This window comes from Geotrypetes seraphini, chromosome 10 (assembly GCF_902459505.1).
Source record: "Geotrypetes seraphini chromosome 10, aGeoSer1.1, whole genome shotgun sequence".
In the NCBI taxonomy this organism is placed as follows: Eukaryota; Metazoa; Chordata; class Amphibia; order Gymnophiona; family Dermophiidae; genus Geotrypetes; species Geotrypetes seraphini.
In genome coordinates, this window is record NC_047093.1 from 118,803,078 (window position 1) to 118,822,557 (window position 19,480).

The window sequence follows — 19,480 nt, forward strand, 5'->3', positions numbered from 1 at the left end:
CAGCAGAAGAAAGGAGGAGTTGATGCTCCTGTAGAGGTCATTGGTGAGGCTCCACCTGGAGAACTGTGTTCAATTTTGGAGGCCGTATCTGGCTAAGGCGGTAAAAAGAAATTGAGTGGTCCAGAGAAAAGCGATGAAAATGGTATGGAGCTTGCACCAAAGGACATGCAAAAAGAGATTGGAAGACCTGAATATGTATACTTTAGAGGAGAGGAGGGAGAAGGAGATAATAATGATAATAATAATACTTTTATTCTTATATACCGCCAAAACCATAGTAGTTTGAGGCGGTTTACAATAAGAAGAGCTGGACAATCAACGAAATAATTTCAATGAAAGTCATCGAATTCATGTACATAGGTTATAGAGGTAATCAGAGAAAGTCAGAGAAATAGTCACAATGTAGGGTCATCGAGTACATGTAAGTAGAATACAGAGATAAGGCTTTATGAGTTCTTAGGTTACAAATCGGTTAAACAAGTTTGTTTTAACTAGTTTTCTAGTTATATGTGAAAGTACTGAACAAAAATAAAGAAATAAGCAGAGCAGATCAGAAACACTCCTTCCGGCTCACGTGCAAAAGGAAAATCCTGAAGGGGGTAGCAGAGCCCTTTGTGAAGTAGGAAGAATTCAAAAACCAGAGTGGATTCCTTCTGTATAGCTCGTGAGCACTGCTTTGTTTGACAAATTTATCACATAATTAGGTCTTTTTAACATTGTAATTATTTTACTACTTTTAATCTTGTTTTTTTAAAAAAATTTTTATGACATGTATATTCAATTTCTTACGGTGTAAACTGCCTAGAACTCTTGGGTAATGGCGGTATAGAAGAATATAGTTATTATTATTTATTATTATATAACCCATCTGTCCAGAATAACACACTTATTGCATTAGAAATGCCATTACTCAAGTCACTTATGTGTTTAGGTGAATGTATATGTATAAATGAGCAGTTTGTGGCTATGGAGTTTTCTATAAGTATGCACCTAGATGCAATTACGTGTACTTTGTAGGTGGGTCTTCACAGGGATGGAGTATGGATAGAGCCTGGTCAATATTCAACTGGCAGCAGTCAGTGATTTTCAAACGTGCTAACTGGCGCCGGCCATGTCCAGTTTTGGGGTTTTTACAAAAAATCTTTATTGAGTTTCTAAAGCTAACAAAAATGCAATACAAAATTTATACAAATAATAGTAATCATATATGCACTTATAATCAATCAGAATCCATACAACATTTAAAAAAAACCCTCCCAACCAACATTTTCATAAGGGAATAGAACCATACAAAAGAAATTATAAAATTATAAAAGGAAAAGTATAGAATTTTAAGTGTGGTATTTGATTATAAAATGTTGTATTTACTGTTTCTTTTTAAAATCTTTATTTATTTTTACAACTTACAACAAGTGCGTTAGAAATTAACATTTGAACTTATACAATATCACTTGATTTTCTATCATAATCAATTGAACTTAGTAATATTTAAACCCTCCCTCGTATCCCTTCTATTTCATATATATACAATCATTTCTATTAATCTAATCAATTAATACAAGATTTGAAATCCCTCCCTCCCCCCTCACTTTGCAATTGTACCAATAAGGGAAAAATGTTATTTATTCATTACTATATTCTATTAATGGTCCCCATACCTCCTGAAATTTATTAAAATTTCCTTTTTGTATAGCTAACGCTTTTTCCATCTTATATGTATAACACAGAGAATTCCACCAGAAACTATTTACACTTATTGTAAGTTTTAAAAAGAATAAAGAATTGGGGGAAAAAAAAGGAAATACCCCCCTCCATGTCCAGTTTTCAGTATTGAGGATCTGGTTATATGCTGGCCACTGCCACTTATATGGGTCCCAGACAATATTCAGCCAGGACCCACATAAAATACTCCTGGCTGAATATTGACTGGGACCTAAATAAGGGGATCTATGAAGTCCTCCAAAACCCTCCCCCCAGCCCCGGTTCTGATCCCTGTCTCATGAGCACCCTCCCTTTCTAATCTTCCTACCCCCCCACCCCCCATTCAATGCCCCACCCTCTGGTTCCAATCTCTCTGTCCCCTGTTCCAATCCCTACGTACCCTTATGTGAAGGCTGACTCCTAGCAGTACCACAAGACTACAGCCAAGGGTCAGCAGCAGCAGCACCCAGAACCAGATGGGCCAAGAAAAGATTTGGATTACTTCTGTCCTATCCCACTAGACACTGCAGTTATAGGAGGGTCAGATTAGCAAAGCCCTAATACATCTTCATTTCAAAGGTACATCCTTTCTTGAAGGCTCACTTAAAAGGCCTTGGTATTAATTTGCACGTATAATCCATTTGCAGTGTTTAAGGAGCTACTCAGCAGAATTGAGCAGGAAAAGGAAAATATCTTGGACAAGGCAAGGCCATTTAGGTAAGTTCTACTGTTCTATATACTGCTAACTAGGTCCTTATTTTGTACCTGGGGCAATAGAGGGTTAAGCAACTTGTCCAGAGTCACAGGAGCTGAAGTGGGAAGTGAACCCAGTTTCCCGGCTCTCAGGCTGCTGCACTAACCATTAGGCTCCTCCTCTGCTCTTAGGGTTTCTGTAGATTGATTTGGAGGAAAGGCTTTAACTGATGGGAGATGTTTCTTTACTATAGTGGCCACCAGCCAGTCAGGTTTTCAGGCTAGATCTAATGAATTTATTTAGTTTAAAAATTTCTATACTGTTTTATATCAAAACGGTTTACAAAATGATTACATACATACAATGTTAAAACAGACCCCTAATGATAAACATGGAGCAGATTTGCATGCCTGTCACCTCCATTACAAGCAAATCTCTCTTATGCAAATTTATTAGGGCTATTCCAAAAACCTGACTTGGGTGGTAATCCTCCAGGTAGGGTTGGAAACCACTGCTTTAGTAGCATCAGATGGATATCTGTGACAGGCTTTCTAAAAGCTTTCTTAAGCAGGCTAAATGTGGTTACCAGATGTCTGAGTTTCCCCGAATATGTCTTCTTTTTGAGGACTCCGTTGGGCATCCAGGCGGCTTTTTCAATTTGCCTCTTTAGTCCAGTTTTCGGCATTTCCGGGGGTGGCAGCAGCAGCACTGAAAAAGAAATCATTCCAGCCGGGGTTGGTGTCATGCTCCGGAGCTCCTTTCTCTCCCTTCCACCTGCCCCTGCACCCCCTTCTCTGCGTCCCTTTCCAGTGACTATACAGTGGCATCGATCAAGACAGGCTGCCGGCAACAGGGCCTTCCCTCTGCGAGACCCGCCTATGCAGAAACAGGAAGTTGAAACAAAGTAGGCAGGACTTGTAGAGGAAAGGCCCTGATGCCGGCAGCCTGTCTTGAATGCCGCTGCTGCTGAGTCACCGAAGAGGGCCACGGGGAAGGTGCACCAGTGTTCTTCTGCCTAAATTAGCCTGAAGTTGGGACAAAATAAAATAATGCTCTCTGTCCTAAGATTAGGGGCAACTAAAGGGAGGATGTAGCAGGAAGTTCCTCCCAATTACCTGTTCCCTGGGAAAGAGAAAAAGAGAAAGCTATGGATTGGCTGCCAGAACCTCAAGAAAAAAACTCCAATAGAATGGATGCTATCGATTTAAGATAAGTAGAGGATTTTTTTTTTTTTTTGGGGGGGGAGAGGATTGAGAATCTATAACTTGTGCTCTGCATGTGTTACTGAGACCTCTGGGGCTGTTTGCTATATGTGACCATTTGTTGAATGTTTTTATAAAGCTGGGAGGGAGAGGTACTGACCCTGACTAGAGCTAGTTTCCCTGGCTAGGCTTTGGGGTTATAAGACTTTCTTAGACAGGACCTTACGTTTCAAGCAGGTAAACTGCAATCTTGGTTAGGTGAATGTATCCATCAAGCCACGTCTTACTCTTCTTTTTGAAAATTAGTCAAGTCCACTCTGTTCGATAAATTCATCACCTAATTTTAGGGGTTTTAAGATTATAACTTGTATTTTATTGAATGTTTGTATTTTTATTGAATGATTGCACTTCGCTGATTGTTCAACTCCTCTTAGTGTAAACCGCCTAGAACTTCTGGTAGTGGCGGTATAAAAGAATAAAGTTATTGTTATTATTGAAATAAAGCCCACAGAGGCTGCTGTTTTGGTGTTTAATTGGTGTTTCCAATTGCCCCTGATACTTCGGATCTGTTACAGCTGGAGAACTGGTTAATGTTATTTTCACATGGTTATCAACTCAAGGGTTGGTCCATTCCATTCAGTATTTTATAGGGTGACAGGTCAAATGCGCGCAAGACAAAAGCGCGCAGACAAAAACGCCAAGACAAATCAGCGCAAGACAATTGAGTTGTTGTGGCGCTCAGTTGTCTTTGCGCTCACTTGATTTGCGCCCGTTTGTCTGCGCGCTGTTGTCTTGCGCGCATTTGACTATGAACCTTGTATAGACTCACAACTGAAAGTCTGATATATCAAAGGCACAGCACATAAAGGATGGGGGCAACATGGAGGGCAAGTTGCATGGAATGTAATTATAGTTTGCTACAACCCTGACTGCACTCAGCAGGCAACCACTTAGGAGAGGAGTGGGGCAACAGGTGGGGGCTATGTGTCCTTTTTTTGGCTTCACAATTATGGTAACCCTATGCCAGTGTAGCGCAAACGGTGGGTTTCCAGAGATTTCAAGTGTGCCGCAGTACACTGGGCAGGAAGAGAGGCTCCGGCATGGGCATCAGCTGACTTGCATCTTCCTGTGGTTGGGGATACTCAGCTGATATTTGTTAGATTTCCCTGCTGGCATTTCAGGGCCTGTCTGGAGGGCCTCTGCGCATGCGTGTGATGTCATCAGCCCTGGCCACTACCTTTAGTGTGCCCCAGCTCGAGAAAGTGTATGGCGCAGTGGTTAAAGCTACAGCCTCAGCACCCTGGGGTTGTGGGTTCAAACCCACACTGCTCCTTGTGACCCTGGGCAAGTCACTTAATCCCCCCATTGCCCCAGGTACATTAGATAGATGGTGAGCCCACCGGGACAGACAGGGAAGAATGCTTAAGTACCTGAATAAATTAATTTAAACCGTTCTGAGCTCCCTTGGGAGAATGGTATAGAAAATTGAATAAATAAATACATTTTAAAAGTTTGCTCACCCCTCTCCTGATTGTTTTTGCAGTGAAGGCAGCATCAGCTTCTCTCAGGATGAAAGTATAATTGGAACCCAACAGAGCAGGCCTAATGTTAACACCCTGTCCTCCAGCAGCCCTAACCTCTTCAGCCCTACCAGCAGCTTGCTGGATTTCTTCAGTTCTTCAGGTAAATACACCCATCTCACTGTGCAGACAAGTCCATTATCCTCTGAATGAGAAAACTGGTTGGCATGGCACTTGTTTGAGGCTTTAATGAAAAAAAGGGAAACATATGAAAACCAATAAACTATAGAAACGTCTTTAACTGTTCATATCCGGCAGTTCAAAGAGCACGGATAACTGTTTAATAAAAGGCCTCAAAGTCTTAAACCAGAATGCGTCCCCAGCAATCTGTGGTGTCTTCTCGAGGGGGAGATATGAAAAGACACCTCAGACGACAAGAGCAGCGCCTTATATTTGAGCTGAATACAATTGAACCAGCAGGATTCAATTCAGCAATCGAATGGAAAGCTTTTTTTTAAATGATTGCTTTGCACGTTGGAGGAAAGTCAGATGAACCATGCCCCAAAGAAAACGGACCACATCCGGATGAACCGCAAAGGAGCCTCTTAAGGCAAGAGGTCCCAGATAGGACAAACCTGCAATCTGAACCCGGGCAAAGCTACTGCAAGGCCCTTTTTCAGGCCATTCTGTAGAAACTGCAGTACCCGAGCAAATGAGGGAGAAGAAGGATCCTCATGTCGGCTGACACACCATGCTTGGTAGCACCACCAAGCCTTCGCAGAGGCCACCACCGTGGACTTCCATTTACTGTGAAGCAACGTAGCAATCACCACAGAAGAATAGTCCCGAGCCATCAAGACCACGCTCTGATGAGCCACGCTGTAAGTCCAAAGCGGTCCGGGTCCTGCTGAGTGATCGGCACTTGTGTGTGGAGACGAGGGTATCAAGGCAACCGCAGCCCTCAACCCCACTGAAGCCAAACCAGGTCAGCATACCACAGCTACCTCGTCCAATCAGGAGCCAACAATATCACCGGACCCTGTGTTCTGCTATTCGACACAACAGATGCCTTATCATGGGCCATGGAGGGAAGGCATAAAGAAGGCCCTCCCAGGGCAAGGGCTGCATCAAAGTGTCCAGGCAGTCGCTGCTGGCTTCCAACAATGACTGTAAAACCCATCAGCCTCCTTGCTTGCCACATTCACCATGAGATCGAACACGGGGGCCCCCAACAGGTGTACTAACATCCATCTTGAGTATTTGGATTACTGTAACATTATATATCTAGGGGTCTACAAAAAAATCGGGGGGGGGGTGAGCGGTCCTTCAGGGTGGGGGGGGCAGCGGTCCTTCGTAGTGGGGCATCAGGCTTTCAGGGTTGGGCGGGCCTTCAAGGGGGGGACAGGACTTCAAGGGCAGGGCAGCGAGAGGAGAGTCGGGGCGGCAAGCAGCATGCGCGGTATACGCGTGGGCGCGCTATACCAAAATTTTCTTACATAATTCCTTGTTCCTGCGTGCTATACCCGTGTGCGCATTGTACACGTGTGCGCGTTATATGCGTGAAAATACGGTACTAACATCCATCTTGAGTATTTGGATTACTGTAACATTATATATCTAGGGGCCTACAAAAAAATTCTTAAAAAATTGAGACTGATCCAGAATACTGCGGTCCGTCTCATCTTTGGTTTAAAAAAATGGGAACACATCACCTCTTGTGTCCCTGAGTACTCTTACTTTCAAAAACTCCACTGGTTGCCTGGGGAGTCTAGAGTTCTCTTCAAGTTTGCCTGTATTAGTTACAAAGCAGTTTTTGGGATGTTACCAGATTATCTTGCCTCTCAGTTCCTTTTAAATTGTTCCAATAAGAGCACTCGTAGCATAAATTTATTTAATTATCCATCTTTGAAATCATGTCAATATAAGAAGTTTGTTGATAGAATTTTAACATTCCAGGCAGCCAAACTGAATACATGGCTTGGAAAACTTATACTTGAGGCCACTTCTTATGTTGATTTTAGAAAATTATTGAAGACACATTTGTTTGATAAATTTTAAATCTTAAATTATGTTATCGTTCTAATTTATCATGAATTCTAACAGCTGTTTATATACTATGCCACTGTTTTAACTTTTTAGATTTGAACAGATGTACTTTACATTGATTTTTATTGTATTTTAGAACAATTGTTTTATTGTATTTCAGAATGACTGTTTTATATCGTACGCCAAATATTGAGTGTATTTATTCCTGTTGTGAACCGCTTCGAACTTCTGGTATAGCGGTATATAAGAAATAAATTATTACTATTATTATTATTACTATGCACTCAAGCGCTCTCCGGGAGAGAGACCATTCTCTGGGCCCCAGTATATGGAGACTGAGAAAGTCTGCCTGAATGTTGTCCATACTTGCCATGTGAGCTGCGGACAGTGCTACAAGATGTCTCTCCACCTAGCCAAAGATCAACCGAGCCTCCACGTTCAGGGAGGGACTCCTTATGCCCCCCCCCTGATAATTGATGTAAGCCACCGCCATGGCATTGTCGAAGAACACTCAGACAGCTCAATGACGGAGATAATCCTGGAAATGGAGAAGGGCCAGCCGAATTGCCCTCAGTTACAGGCGATTGATCGACCACTTGAGCTCCAAGGGTGTCCTTTGGCCCTGTACCTGAACAGACATACATACTGCCCCCCAGTGGGAGAGACTCATGTCCATTGACAGGGTCACTCAATCCAATATCCAGAGCGGAAAGTCCCTGGCCAGTGAGAGGGGACGCAACCACCACTCCATTCTGCTGCAAGACGCCACCGTCCAGGGCAGTAGTGCAAGCAACAGATCCCACTGCATATTCCATTGGAACAACAGAGCCTCCTGCAGAGGACGTAGTCTAGCTCTGGCCCACGGAACTACATCGATCATTGCCATCATGAGACCAGGACTTGCAGATACTGCCAAACCGTCGGGGTCGGAGTAACCAGAAGGTCTCTGATGACTCTCTGAAGCTTCTCTTGATGAGAAATTGGGATGAATACTTTGTTCTGCCCCATGGTGAAAGCAGACCCCCTGGTACCCAAATCCTAGGTGGGCTCTACGTGACTCTTCTGAAGGTTGATCACTTAGCCCAAACGCTTCAGCAAGTGAACCATCTACTGGACCGTCTGGAGCCCCTCGGCCAGAGAGGGAGCCCTGAGCAGCCAGTAGTCCAGATACGGATGGACCAAGACACTGAGGGAGCAGAGACGTGCCACCACCATCACCATCACCTTGATGAAAGCCCTGGGTGTCGTCACCAAACCGGAGGGAAGAGCTGCAAACTGAAAGTGCTGTTCCAGGACATGAAACTGCAGAAACTTCCTGTACGCCAGAAAGATGGGAATATGGAGATACACCTCCGAGAGGTCCAAGGAGGCCATAAACTCCTCCTGGGGCTACCGAAGCAATGAAAGAATGCATCATCTCCATGCAGAAACAGGGCACCTTCAGCGCTGCATTGACCACTTTGAGATCCGGAATCGGTCACCAATCTTTGGAGCCTTTCTATGAAACGATGAAGTATATCGAGTATCTCCCAGAACCCAAATCACACTCTGGCATGGGTTCGATTGCCACAAGATTTAAGAGTCTGCAGACCATGGCCTGCACCCAAAGCTCCTTCTCAGGGCGGCCTGCAGGAGAATCCAGAAAATACTTTGTGAGAGAAACTCCAATTTGAGCCCAAGACCCAGCGATCGGACAAGATGGTCTCCCATTCCACCAGGAAGGCCAACACCCCCCCCCCCCCCGATGCATAGGACAGGAACTGGAGAGCTGGCATCAGAACTGTTTCTTAGAGTCAAAAACTGCTGATGGCCAGACCCACTCGAAGCATGGTCTGGAAGATGAAGAGTTTTGTAGAAGAGGAAGTTAGAATAGCTTTTGGGCTGTCCTAAGTTAACCAGTTAGCTGTCTGGGTACGAATGAATATTGGCTGTATCCATCAACACTTCTGCACTGTCCAGTTATGTGCCACTAAAAATTCAAGTGAAGTCCAATTGGTACTATATAACCAGATAGGAGTTTTCACTACTCAGTTAAGTAGTAGCACAAAATATCAGAATGTTACTCTTTGCTGCAGTTTCAAACAATTTCACTAGATGGCGACAAAACCCATGTCATTACACATTATAGTTCTGTTGTTGTACCTGGGATGGGGAGAGGGAAGGAATAACAGAGAAGAGGAACAATGATGCTTTGGTCGTGAGGGTGATTCCTTCTGAGCTGCATGGCAGTTGGAAGTATATGCTGCAGCAGTATTGCAGTTTCATTCTCAGGGAGCAAAGTGGTTTCGCAGGAATCCCAGGGGGATCTGCAAGCCCAGTACAATTGAAACTGCAAAATTACTGCACTATACACTACAGTAAGATTTTTTTTTTTTGGGGGGGTGGTGTTGATGAACTTATGCGCAACTTAGAGGGAATGTTTCAAATAGAGTTTACCTCAACGTTCTAGCTTTGCTGAGGTTGAAACAAGTTAGGTTAATGTCTATATTCTCTGTGTTCCTTGTCATGGGGTAGGATATCAATTCTGCCTTGGTTCATTGTTTTGTACAGAAAGAAAAATTAGAACTGCACGTTTGCTGGTTTTCTTTAAGAGGCAAGAATATTGGATTATACTGAGCAGTAGGAAGGCAGTTATTATATGTATGGGCCTGGAGGTACATTCTGAAAGGGAAAACTTATATGGGGTCTCCCTTTGTGAATCCTGATGGGGTGGGGGGGGGGTGGATGCAATGACGTACCTAGCATATATGACAGCCGGGTCTCATCATTTTTTGACCCCCCCCCCATCTGTATGAAAAACATGATTTTTAGTAACAATCCACATGTCACACAAGAGTGTACCTAGGAAAAGGCAGTATCTTACATATTGCAGTGAGCAGTACATCAGTACATCCATTGTAAAACTAAACAAGTCAGACTAGTACAAATCAATCCTACACAGTCAATCCTAACAGAAAACCATGTCTTTTCGAACACACAGAACACAGAAAACACCTTCACCTAGTATGTAATCACAATCTAACCCCTTCCCCTTTAAAAAAACTGTTGTGTAGTTTTTAGCCATGGTGGTAACAGCTCAGATGCCAACGCTAAAAAATGCTCTACAGTTTTGTAAATGGGGAGATAGAATAAAAATACATAGACAAAGGTTAAACTGAAGCACCAAGAAGCTGGACTCTGCATACAATGCAACACTACAGAAATAGCGATGCATCTCCCCTAAATAAATTAATTAATTAATGGAATTTTTTTCTATCTTGTCTTCACTGGTTTCTGCTTTCCTCATCTTCTTGTCACTCTCTTCCTTTCATCCACTGTCTACCCTCTCTTTGACCCTTCTAAATGGCATCTTCTCTCCTTCTATTCCCCTCCCAGAAAATTTATGCCTCCCCCTTCCTTCTCTCCCTTTACCCCCATTGGTATGGCATCCATCTTCTTCCCTTCCCTCCTCCAATGGTCTGGCATCCCTCTCCTCTCCTTCCCTCTCCCACACCCCCATGGTCTGGCATTTCACTCTCTCCTCTCCCTTCCCACTTCCATCAGCATCTGCCCCCTTTCTCTTCCTCCAACCCAATTCCATGCAGTATCCTTCCCCCTTATGTCTCTTTCCTCATTCCCTGCAATTCCATCAGCATCTGCCCCCTTTCTCTCCCTCCACCATGCTTCCATACCACCCTGACCCCCCTTTCTCACCCTTCACCATGCTTCCATACCACCCTGACCCCCTTTCTCACCCTCCACACCCTTCCTTACCACCCTGACCCCCTTTCTCACCCTCCACACATTTCCTTACCACCCTGACCCCCTTTCTCTCCCTTCACCATCTTGCTATGCTCCTTTCTCTCTCCATCCAAATCAGCAAGGTCCTGCAATGACTACTTCTGCTGCCTCTGCTCCGGAAAAGGTAAGTGACGTTGAAGGGGAGCTGGGCCAGCAGACGCAGGGAGTTGCGGCAAGGTCCCACGATGACTGCGGTTGTCGGTCCACCCCTCCCCCCCCGTTGTCACTTACCTCTTCTGGAGCAGAGGCAGCAGAAGTAGTCATCGCGGGACCTTCCTGCACTTCAGCGCAGCCGCTGACTCTGCTCTTGAATAAGTATGGCAGCCGCGCTTAGGTGCCATTTTGAGCAGCGTGGGAGGTTCCGGACCTGGTCGGCTGTGCACCCCCTTGAAGTGTGCACCCGGGGCGGAACTTCCCCCCCCCCTTCCTTGGTACGCCACTGGGTGGGTGCTACGTACGCATTTACATTGTGTCCCTGAGTACCACAGAAGGCCATATGGGGCTTTAAAAATAGATTCTGCCTTCCCCAACCTTTCTTCACGCTCTCTCTACCTATTTTGGACAGGAATAGAGGTACCCATGCAGTACACAACTTCTGCAAAATGTTTTGCAGTTGATATTCCGAACAATTTAAATAGCGGAAATGGCTCCTGGCCATTTAAATTGCTTGTCTGGGACTCACCAGGCATATTCAACAGCACATAACCTAACAGCACCACTGAAAGAGCCCGGTTAGCACCCAAGCCGCATTCTGGTCGTGGAGTCTTCTGTTGGCCGATTAAGTGCACTTTAACTAGCTAAGATAGTTGTATATATAGGACCCTATAAAGCACAGCCCTATCTTTATGCGATTCTTCTTAGCCGGTTAAATGCTGAATATTGCACTTAACTAGTTAAGTGTTAGCCTGCCACATAAAACTGGATATTTAAAGCTGGAGCCTGGATGCGGCCTGGTATTTAATATCTGGGCAAAAAGCCATCGGTGGTCAGCAAAACACTGACCACTGCCAGCTGAATATTTACCCCTTTATTAATGTCAATGCATCACTTGCAAATCTACTAATGGATTTTTAAACAGATATATATGCGTCATATGCAAATGTGGGATTTTTCTTGCAGATACTCTAGATGTCATCAAAGTTTATAAAGCTGACCAATATAGATACATCCGGGTCAGCAGAACTACTAGAGCTGAGGAAGTGGCTAACCAGGCGGTGCATGATTTTGCCTTAACGAAGGACTCAGAAACGTATTCTCTAGCCAAAGTTTCCGTGAGTCCTGATGGAGTGAAGCAAGGGAGTCTGCCAGACAACTTCTGTGGACTGGCAGACAGGCTCCATCTGAATGAGAGGTAGGTGTATATCAGCTGGTAAGGGAAGCATTACTTGCAGGGACTGTCCTAGAATTCATGTGGCATTTTGCTGGGAAGAGTTTTATGTGCAGAAATCACTTACATAGTAACATATTAGATGACGGCAGATAAAGACCCGAATGGTCCATCCAGTCTACCCAACCTGATTCAATTTAAATTTTTTTTTTTTTTTCTTCTTAGCTATTTCTGGGCAAGAATCCCAAGCTTTACCCGGTACTGTGCTTGGGTTCCAACTGCCGAAATCTCTGTTAAGACTTACTCCAGCCCATCTACACCCTCCCAGCCATTGAAGCCCTCCCCAGCCCATCCTCCACCAAACGGCCATACACAGACACAGACTGTGCAAGTCTGCCCAATACTGGCCTAGTTCAATATTTAATATTATTTTCTGATTCTAAATCTTCTGTGTTCATCCCACGCTTCTTTGAACTCAGTCACAGTTTTACTCTCCACCACCTCTCTCGGTAGCACATTCCAGGCATCCACTACCCTCTCCGTAAAGTAAAATTTCCTAACATTGCCCCTGAATCTACCACCCCTCAACCTCAAATTATGTCCTCTGGTTTTACCATTTTCCTTTCTCTGGAAAAGATTTTGTTCTACGTTAATGCCCTTCAAGAATTTGAACGTCTGAATCATATCTCCCCTGTCTCTAGGGTATACATATTCAGGGCTTCCAGTCTCTCCTCATACGTCTTCTGGCGCAAGCATCCTATCATTTTCGTCGCCCTCCTCTGAACCGCCTCAAGTCTTCTTACGTCTTTTGCCAGATACGGTCTCCAAAACTGAACACAATACTCCAAGTGGGGCCTTACCAATGACCTGTACAGGGGCATCAACACCTTCTTCCTTCTACTGACTACGCCTCTCTTTATACAGCCCAGCATCCTTCTGGCAGCAGCCACTGCCTTGTCACACTGTTTTTTCACCTTTAGATCTTCGGACACTATCACCCCAAGGTCCCTCTCCCCGTCCGTGCATATCAGCTTCTCTCCTCCCAGCATATACGGTTCCTTCCTATTATTAATCCCCAAATGCATTACTCTGCATTTCTTTGCATTGAATTTTAGTTGCCAGGCATTAGACCATTCCTCTAACTTTTGCAGATCCTTTTTCATATTTTCCATTCCCTCTTCGGTGTTTACTCTGTTACAAATCTTGGTATCATCTGCAAAAAGGCACACTTTTCCTTCTAACCCTTCAGCAATGTCACTCACAAACATATTGAACAGGATTGGCCCCAGCACTGATACCTGAGGGACTCCACTAGTCACCTTTCCTTCCTTCGAGCGACTTCCATTAACCACCACCCTCTGGCGTCTGTCCGACAGCCAGTTTCTGACCCAGTTCACCACTTTGGGTCCTAACTTCAGCCCTTCAAGTTTGTTCAACAGCCTCCTATGAGGAACTGTATCAAAGGCTTTGCTGAAATCCAAGTAAATTACATCTTAGAAAATTGCCTGGGATTTGTTCACATAAAATTTTTAGGCGCAGAACCAATATCACCAAGCTTCTCTGTGCAGACGTTCCCTGGATTATGCACATTTAGTACATGTTTAGATAAAACATTCTTGATAGATCCTGCAAATATTTTTGTAATATGGGGCAATTATAAAGAATTCATTTCTCTAAGATGCCTTGTTTGTTTCTGATGTGCTCACTCAAGCTCTGGGAGTCTTTTCCCCTCCCTTACCAACTGGAGGGTTTTCCTAGCTCTCCAGGAACCAAATTAGCCACCAGCTGAGTCTAAAAGTTCTCACTTCCTTGTGATGGTCTATTTAATTTCAGGATTTTGCTCTAGTGCATAAAATGTTCTGAGTTGTTTACAGAAAATACGTGGAATAGTCTCCCAGTACAGGTAGTGGAAGTAAAGACTGTGTCTTTCAAGAAAGTGTGGGAGAGGAGGAGATGTTGGATGCTACAGATGGGTAGACTGGATGGGCCATTTGGCCTTTATCTGGCATCATGTTTCTATAACCATAAAGCTCTAGGACCTCACAATGCAGCTGTGAAGAGCTTAATGCTCTGTAAACCGTTAAGAAATTTTGATATGGCGGTATAACAAATTTTTAATAAATTTGGAAACTTGGAAACAATAAATTCTATGACCTCAGAATGCAAGTGTCAAGAGCCTTAGCTTATAGGAAGAGGAGGAGATAGTGGATGGGCAGATTGGATGGGCCATTTGGCCTTTATCTGCCATCATATTTCTATGTTTCTGTTTTTGTAATTGCTAGTGTACTTTTATGCACACAGAAGAGAGCAGGGAATGGAGTGGATTGTTTATGCCGTAGGCGTCTAATGGGGGAGACCACAGGGGCCATGGCCTCCCCCAAAATTGCTCGCCCTGTGGGGGGATCCTGTGGGGGAACACTTCTTGCGAGGCTGGGAGCGGCACCTTTCTACCAACCAGCGTGCCTGCTGGTCGGCAGTCTCTGCCCCTTTGCCGGCATCCACTCCTCCACACGCCGCGTGTCTATCTTTAGGAAGTTTTCAGAGAGGGCAGGCCACAGTAGAAAGCAGACGCTGGGGCCGCAGTGCTTGGGGGAGGGAGGGGTTCTTTTATATGCTTTTGATAATAATAGATAAGAATGTCAAGTGAGTTGTAAGAATTCTCTGAATATTATACACTTGTTGTAAGATATGAAAATGAATAAAGATTAAAAAAAAAAAAAAAAAAAAGGTAGACACGCGGCGGGAGAGGAGAGGCAGAGCTGGTCCAAAAATGCCTCAGCAGACAGACAGTGGTCTATAAATGGTCTTAATCAAGCTAAAAGAACAAAGAAATAAAACTTGAAGCAAGATGGAAAACCTGCCTAAGGAACTACCAGAAAATTCATGAAAGAGAACTGCATGATTTCAACAGGACTTGCACGATGAGAAAAAATTTGACACTGAGGCAACTGAGGAAAAAAAAACAGGCCCAGCCTGCTCCACGGAAATGTTTAGGCCGAGGAGGTCCTGCATGAAGTTGGCAGGTGGGAACAGGCTTCTAGAGAAAAGTAGCTGGGGTACTGGTTTCCATGCTGGGCTCTGTCAGTTATGTCACCCATAGAGGAGGATTTTATAGTCCTGATTGTCCTCAGAGAATTTGTTTTCTACTCACTATACAATAAGGCTCGGATTCTGAAAACACGGCACCGGTCGCATGTCAGTCAGATTATGGTGCCGCTTCAGAATCACGGCCTGCATCAAATGTAAGTACTGCAAATATAGGCCGTGTCCAGTCTGCTGTGCAGTGGTGGGGAGGGGGAGAAGAATTCACTTTGTGCAGTTTAATTTTGTGGTTACCATTGTGTATTGTTAAGATGATATTGTGTGTATATGAAAAATTAATGGAAGAAATGGCATTTACAATTAGTGCTATTATTATGGTGGCGGGGTCTGGGACAGAGCTTTTGGTTCCCCCTCCCCCCCCCAACAAAAAAGTGTTCCGCTGCCTATGGTTTATGCATCTGCCTTCCTTTATATAACACTTTCCCACTTCTACTCCCAGGAGCAATTTGCAGTATTTCAATAATTACACTTCCATATTCAGTTTGTGCTGGCTTCAGCGGTGTCACTCAGTGCTCAAATTAAACTTTCATTGCTAGTTATGTGTGCACTTGGGGATCGGGCTTGTTTGATTAGTGTTTGATGGAGGGTCCTGGATAATACCTGGGGGAGGGGTATGAGATGGAATAGACTGTGAGGTGATTGTTGCATGTGAGTTTTGCGTACCTGGAGATTTACTGAGGAGCCCTCTATTATTTGAGCCATTCTTCCATCTGTGTGGGGACTTACATGAATTCTCAATTTATGGGGGTGGGGGGAAGGGTATCTGCTCTAATGGTGCCCTGGGAGATTGTGGGGTGGGTGCTGTGAGGGAGTACTGGATGCATGGGGGTTTATCCTAGTGGAAAGCCTGGTCAGGGATTTCTATGACTCCAAGCCCTCTCCCTTCCCTTTTTGGTACTGTACTTGCTGAGCCCTATGCAGGTTCGACCATGTTCCATTCTTTTGAGTTTGGAGGGTGGGGGGGGACTTGCTTTTATCGCTTGGTTTGGGAGAGGCCTTGTGCGGGATTTGCTTTTCATTTGGTTTAGAACAAATGCTAGAAAATTCTTTTTTACACAGAGGGTGGTAGACACATGGAACGCGCTTCCGGAGGAAGTGATAGGCCAGAACTCTGTACAAGGATTCAAGAAGGGTTTGGATAGGTTCCTGGAGGATAAGGGGATAGAGGGGTACAGATAGAACTTGAGGTAGGTTATAGAAGTGGTCAGAAACCACTTCACAGGTCGCAGACCTGATGGGCCGCCGCGGGAGCGGACCGCTGGGCGAGATGGACCTCGGTCTGACCCAGTGGAGGCAACTTCTTATGTTCTTATGTTCTTATATTTCGGGGGAAAAAAGGCGATTGGGGGTTGCAATGACTTTAGGGACCGATTTGGGAGATTTGTGTGTGTGTGTGTGTGTGAGGGGGGGGGGGGGTGTTGGGGTGTTTTTCTTTTGGTAGGATTGTTTTTCTTTTTTGTTTTGTTTTGTTCCTGCAGTGTCTGATCCTGGGAGATGATATTTTTTCCTCAGTGCTCACTCCATGGTTGCAGCCCTGAAGTTTGCTTAGTGGCTTAGTTGTTTCATTGCTGGATGCCGCAGGCTGGGACGGCATCTTGGCGATCAACCTTTTTTCTTCACTTTTCATGTTTTCCTCATCCATTTTTATGATATAATTGGAATTGTAGAAACCTGGTGGACAGAGGAAAATCAATGGGATGTAGCGCTGCCGGGGTACAAGCTCTATAGGAGGGACAGGACCCACAAAAAGGGGGGAGGCATAGCACTATATATAAAGGACTCTATCCACTCGGTCGGGATGGATATGGCAACGAAGGCAGAGGGGCTGGAATCGCTGTGGGTCAAATTACTGGGAAGCAAGGGTGCGGGCATAAAACTGGGGCTGTACTATCGACCACCTGGTACGCCAGAGGGAGTCGGACACGACTTGGAAGCGGAATTGAGACAGGAGTGCAGGACTGGAAGTGTAACAGTGATGGGGGACTTCAACTACCCAGGGATAGACTGGAGTACGGGTCACACCAACTGCACTAGGGAGACAGGATTCGTAGAAGCTGTGAAGGACTGCTTCATGGAGCAACTAGTCAAAGAACCGACGTGAGGGGGTACTACTCTTGACCTCATCCTAAACGGATTAGAGGGGCCTGCAAGAGGGGTAGAAGTGGGAGGACCACTAGGCAACAGTGATCACAACACAATCAGATTCACATTAGAAAGAGGGACACCCATAGTTAGGAGGACCGCAACAACTGCGCTGAACTTCAAGAAAGGGAACTACGTTGCTATGAGGGAAATGGTGAGGAGGAAGCTCAGAAACATCTCTAGGATGGAGACTGTGGGAAGCGCCTGGACCCTATTCAGGAACACCCTGCAGGAAGCACAGAGAATGTACGTCCCCAATTTCAGGAAAGGCTGCAAGAACAAGCGATCAAAGGACCCGGTTTGGATGTCAATAGAAGTAAAGAGGGCGATAAAGGACAAAAAAGTATCTTTCTGGAGATGGAAAAAGGACCCAACAGAGGAAAATCACCAGGCGCACAGGAAATGCCAAAAGGAATGCCACCGGGAGGTTAGAAAAGCAAAAGGGAAATACGAAGAGGGGCTGGCCAAGGAGGCGAAAAACTTCAAGGCATTCTTCAGTTACATTAAGGGAAAGCGACCAGCGAGAGAGGAGGTAGGGCCGTTGGACGATGGGGACAGGAAGGGAGTGATTAAGGAGGATAAAGAGGTAGCTGAGAGATTGAACACGTTCTTCTCGTCGGTTTTCACGAACGAAGACACATCTAATATACCAGACTCAGAGGAGCTCATGAGTGGGGAACAGGCTGAAAAATTAGAGCACATAGAGGTAAGTAGGGAGGATGTCCTCAAACAGATAGACAGGTTAAAATGCGGCAAATCACCGGGCCCGGACGGGATCCACCCAAGGGTTCTGAAGGAATTAAGACAGGAAATAGCGGGCACAATCCAACATGTTTGCAACCTATCCTTGAAAACTGGCGAGGTGCCAAAGGACTGGAAATTGGCAAACGTCACACCCATCTTCAAGAAGGGATCGAGGGGTAACCCCGGGAACTACAGGCCGGTGAGCCTGACTTCAATTATAGGGAAGATGGTGTAAGCTATGATCAAGGACGGCATTTGCGAGCACATCGAGAGAAATGGCCTACTGAGAACAAGCCAGCATGGATTCTGTAAGGGAAGGTCGTGCCTAACGAACCTTCTGTACTTCTTTGAGGGAATAAGCAGTCGGGTGGACAATGGGGAGCCCATAGACATCATTTACCTCGACTTTCAAAAGGCTTTCGACAAGGTGCCACATGAAAGGCTACTTAAGAAGCTGTGGAACCACGGGGTGGGAGGGGATGTGCACAGATGGATCAAGCACTGGCTGTCAGGTAGACTGCAGAGGGTTGGAGTAAAGGGTCAATATTCTGACTGGCGGGGAGTCACGAGCGGTGTGCCACAGGGATCGGTGCTGGGGCCTTTACTCTTTAACATATTCATCAATGACCTGGAAAAGGAGGCAAAGTGTGAGGTTATAAAATTCGCAGACGATACAAAACTGTGCGGCAGAGTTAGGACCAGGGAGGAGTGTGAGGACCTACAAAGGGACCTGGACAAGCTGGAAGACTGGGCAAACAAATGGCAGATGCGCTTCAACGTGGACAAATGCAAGGTCATGCATATAGGGAAAAAGAACCCGTTGTTCAGCTACAAATTAGGGGGGGTATTGTTGGGAGACAGCAGACTCGAGAGAGACTTGGGTGTGCTGGTGGATGCATCACTGAAGCCATCTGCCCAGTGCGCAGCAGCCTCGAAAAAAGCCAACAGGATGCTGGGCATCATAAAGAAGGGCATAGCTACCAGAACACGGGAAGTCATCATGCCATTGTATCGAGCGATGGTGCGTCCACATCTGGAATACTGCGTTCAGTATTGGTCGCCGCACCTCAAGAAGGACATGGCGGTACTTGAGAGAGTCCAAAGGAGAGCAACGAAAATGGTAAGAGGGCTGGAACACTGCTCATACGCCGAGAGGCTGGATAGGCTGGGGCTCTTCTCTCTGGAGAAAAGGAGGCTCAGGGGAGATATGATAGAGACCTTC